Here is a 5,000-nt window from a genome sequence, read left to right as displayed (position 1 = left end):
CGGGCGGCCACGACGACGGCCAGCCGGGGCCCGACGCGCGCTCCGGGCACGCGCACCGGGGCGGGACGCCACGGGGGGCAGAGGCGGGGCGGGGGAGCGTCCCCTCGCGCCCACTCGCGACGACGCCACCGGGCGAGCGGCGGCAGGCACGTAGCGGAGCGGGGCCGCACGGGCCGGGAGAGCGAGACACACAGGGGGCGGGGCGCGGGACCCCCGGATCGGGCAAAGCCGAGACAGGTGGAGAGAGGAGCCGTGGCCGTCGGAACCCCGCGAAGGCGGGGGGACGGGGGAGGCGGCCCGGGGGCTCGAGAGCGTGCCTCAGACCTGGAGCGCGCAACACGGGGTCTCACCGCCAGAGGCCTCCGCGCACGAGGGCGGTCCCGCGGCACCCAGGAAAGCAAAGCGGCCGGGCCTCCGTCGAACCCACGGGCCACCCCAACCGTGCTGGCGGCCACCACGGCCAGCGCCGGGACGCCCGCACGCCACCGACCCACGTCCCCGTGGCCACACAGCGCCCGACCGCCGCACGGAGCCACTCCCTTCCAACGCCGGGTGCCGAGAGCGCCTCACGCGGAGACGCCACGCCCCGCCGTAGCCACGGCACGGCCGCGGACGGGGCGGGCAGCGACGCCCCCCCCCTCCGGGACCAGGGGCGCTTTCGGCTCCCGGGACAGTTAGGCGGCAACACGCCAGGAGCAGGTCGCATCTGCGGAGGCGGCTCGGCACTGCCGGTGGCGACGGGGAGGCGGGTCGTGGGGGTGCGCGTTCACACCAAGGGCGGAGCGGGCACAAGTCCAGACGGGGGCCTCGGGGCACGGCCGGGCGACCGGGTAAAGCGGGCGCGGGATCCCACCGCCCCACGCACGAGGGCGGTCCCGCACCGCCCAGGATGCCAGCAGCCCCCTCCGAGGCTCCCGCCGGACAGATCCCAACCACCACGAGGGCAAGGGCCCTGGGTTCTCATGTGAAGCGCCCACTGCAGCAGCAGCAGCAGCAGCAGCAGGGCGGCGAGTGCCGGGCCTTACTCGCCGCCCTGCCCGTCTTCTCTCCACCCATCCGGGCGGGCCCACTCCAGGACCGCGGCCCCAGGGAGACGCCCCCGAGCGAGGCGGCTCCTGCTTATTACACCACGTACCTGCCGAAAGCACCGCTGCTGCCCGTTGCAGCTCGGGACGCGGAGCCGCTCGCAGCGGGGTGGGGCGGAGGCTCGGGGACCCGGGCCCCGTCCTTCCTTCCTCCTTGCACCACACCACCGCGCCTGCCTCCACGCGTGCCGGACGCCCGGCCAAGGCCCGCGGGACCCTCCCCCGATTCCCAAGGGGGAGGCGCGGGCCGCGGTAGGCAAAGAGCGGCGCCCAGCTCCACCCCCACCTGCGGTAGGTAGGGGTGGAGGCCGGCGGACTCCCTCACCACGGGGGGTGGCAGGGAGCTCTGCCCACTACGCGCAGAAAAGGAGGGGCAGCGGCTGGGGGGTCCGGTACCCCAAGGCACCCTCTCGGATCGCTAGAGAAGGCTTTTCTCACCGAGGGCGTATCGCTCCCTGACCCACCAGAGCACCACGGCTCGGACCCACACACGCGCCGGCCTGACACGAGAAGGGCCAAGGCGGTGTCGGTGGCTTTTGCTCACGAGGGCGTGGAGTGAGGAGACGTGGAGGCGGGGGGGTCTGCGGTAGGGGTAAAAACAAAAAAATAATAAAATAGTGGGGAAAAAAGAAAAAAAAAAAGCAGCACAGGCCGACGGCATGAGCGGTCACTCACGGCTGGGGGCCACGAGCTTGTGCCTGTGGGCCTCAGGCTCGCCCTTTTGCCTCCCTGTTCTCGCGTGCCACTGGAGGCGCACAGCGGCAACTCATCAAACAAAGCACGCCAGAGAGCTAACAAAAGGAGCCAGTGAGACGGTAGCCTGGCCAAGACGGCCACGGCACCCCCGCGTCCTTGGCTCGGCCCACCGCAGCAGTCACACGCCCACGCGTCTCGCCAGCGCACCAGCCCCGACGGGGACGGCGCCCGACGGAGTCGGCCCCCCCGCGGCACGCGAGCGGGACCGACGAGGCACCCTATCCCCGGGCCGCACAAAACCCCCTTCCCCCCAACACACCCCCACGGTGTGTGGTCGGGGAGGGGCACGGGCCGGGCGTGCCTCCCTTACCGCCTCGACCCCCCACTCGTTCACGGGAACTTCTGCAAGGCACTCACAACTCCACTCACTCCACTCCACCGCGGCAGCAAGCCGAGCAGGGGAAGCTTGCTGGGGGAAGGGAACGACACCGCCACTCGGCCTCAGGCACCTGACGGGCGACCTGGAGCGCTCCAGGAGCACCACAAGAGGACCGAGCAACACACGCCGGCGGGACCCGGGAGAAGGGCTCGCCGCGTGGCGGCGTGGCGGCCTCCCTCCCCTACCACGGGAGAGAGGCCCGCCCGCCAGGACACGGCCCACAGGCCAACGCGAGGGTGTCCGCTGCGTCCAGGGACCCCGGGCCCGCCCACGCCGTGAGGCAGAGGGCGGGAGGACGAGATCGGGCCGGACTCCGCACGCCCCTGGCCTCTCTTCCTTTCTCACCCACACCACGCAGCCCAGCAGCAGATGGGGGCGTGCGCGGGGACAGGGCAGGAGGCGAGGGGCCCCGCGCGCGCACAGCGAGAAGAGCAGTCCCGTTCGCTCCGAACGTCTGTCCCTCGCTCCGGCGCGGTTCAGGCCCGGCCCAGGAGAGCGCGAGATCGCCACATCGATCAGGAGCACACGGGGACGACGCCCCCGCCGCGTGTGGGAGGAGGGCAGCCCGCCGAGGCCAGGAAACGACGACGGGGCCTGCTTCCCCCGGAGTCGGTGCAGTCGAGAGGACCCCACGCCAGACAAGCGCCCAACACACGAGGCACAGAGCCTCCAGGGTGGGTCGTGGGGGAGTCCATCACGACACAACCGCAGGCAGGCGGGGAGAGCACCACGCAGGACAAGAGGACCCGGACACGCGCGCACGCGCACGTCTCCTCCTCCCCCGCCGCCCTTGGGTCACCAGGCACCGTGAGGGTGCGCACCCAGATCGGGACCTCCCTGGGCGCACGCGACAAGAGCCAGCGCACAGGCACACGCGGGTGGCGACCTCAGGGAATGCAGGAGCGGAGCCGGGCATCTATCCGGCCGCACACGCTCAAGAAGCCCGGAGCCGTGCCACGCACGTCCAAGAGAGGTCCCAGAGTCCCTCAGCGACCAGCACCGAGTGACAGGGTGTCAGCACCTCTCTGCAGGTACAATCGGACCGCCTCTCGAGAGAGGAATCACAGGGCCACCCCACGGACAGCGGGGTCCCCCCATGACGAGCGCGTGGCCTGTCCCCACCGGGCCCAATCCCCCCAGCATCACACCACTGTCACCAGGGCTCCAGGGCTCCCGGGGCCATCTGGTCGACCCTTGGGGGGGGTTGGGAGGTTGAAGTGGGCTTGCGGGAAAGGGAGGGGGAGGGGGAGGGGGAGGGGGAGGGGGAGGGGTCAGACAGTCGGCGGGGCGCGGGTCGGTGGGTGACAGCAGGGAGGCCCGGGGACACGCGGCAGCGGCAGCGGAGTCGGGGTCGGGATCGGGATCGGGATCGCGATCACCCTTCCCTTTCCCAGCCGCCGGTCGGTCCCCACATCCGGGAGATAAGTCGGCGGGAGGGGAGGCCTTCAAAGAGACGAGACTTGTGTAAAAGAAAGGAAACAATGCCGGGCCGGCCGGGCCGGGCCGGTCCTTCCACACATACGGAATGGAGGGGCAAGGGGCCGTATCCCTCTCCCCCAAACGTGAGCGCCTACAACGAACGGATCCCACACGAGGGACCGCGGGCAGGCCCCTGGAGCCCCACGAGGACCACCCCGTACGCCACGGGGCCCAGCCCCACCTCCGGAGCCGGACGCCGAGCCGAGCGAGCGGAGCGGGGCGGGGCGGGGCGGGGCGGAGGCCCGGGCAGACGTGTGACACGCACGGAGGAGGGCCTGGCCACGGAGAAGGAACAGAAAGGGCGGCGCGGCACAGCGCGCGACCACCTCTCTCTCTCTCTCTCCTCCCTCCTGCGTCTACGTCTCCCTCTCCGCCGCAGCCGTCTCGGTCGGCCGGCGGGTGGGTAGGTGAGTGGGTCCCCGCGGGCGGAGGGACACCGGCGCTGGCTGCTAGTCGACCCGTTCGGGCGGCCTCCCAGGGCCCAGGCCACCAAGGGAGCGACCGAGCGTGCGTGGCGACAGTCACCACCCGAGAAAGCGAATCCGCGGCCCCAGTCTCCGGCGAGCGCAGAGCGCGCCGGCGTCCCGGCACGACCGGGCCTGCAGCGCCCGCTACCCGCGTCCTCCTGGAAGTCCGCCTCGGGGAACCGTGGCCACGTCCTGTCCCTTGCCCGGTGTCACCGCAGCTCGAGAGGGAACAGGCCGCATAAAAGCGGCCGGCAGGTGGCGCCCGACAACCGGCGCCGGTCGGTCCGTCAGCGGGACGGATCCGGATCGCAGGGCCGGCGAGAGCTCGCCACCGGCCGCCGTGAAGGTCCCCCATCCATCCGATCCCGGGCCGCCCCGGGGCTCCCACCCACCCACCCACCCGCACGTGAGGGTAAACACAAAGGGAGGAAGGAGGACACCCACCAACGGAAACTCATCCCATCCCACGCTCTCGCCTAGGAAGAAGGAATACCGTCAGAAATGGCCACCCACCCTGAAGTACAGGTTTCGGATACTATTTCGTCCTCTTAGAAAAGTAAATAAATAGAAAGGCAGTTCCCCGGTGGCGGTCGCCAATAGGTTCCTCACCACGGTATAAAGGTCATAACCAAGTGCGGGCAAAGGGGTCGGTTTGTGTGCATACCGAGGATCAGAGCCTAATTTGGCTACCTACCCAGAAAACGAATTAAGATACGACATGAAGAAAACTTCCACCGTCAACGTCCTCCTCTGCGAGAGTCATTCCAGAAGCGGATCGTCAGAAAACCTCAACAAAGATCCTGGCGGCGCCGTGGCAGCTGTCGCTGCCTTCAT

This window comes from Manis pentadactyla, unplaced genomic scaffold (genome assembly GCF_030020395.1).
Source record: "Manis pentadactyla isolate mManPen7 unplaced genomic scaffold, mManPen7.hap1 scaffold_469, whole genome shotgun sequence".
In the NCBI taxonomy this organism is placed as follows: Eukaryota; Metazoa; Chordata; class Mammalia; order Pholidota; family Manidae; genus Manis; species Manis pentadactyla.
The sequence above is the reverse complement of the archived record's forward strand: the minus strand, read 5'-3'. Positions refer to the sequence as shown.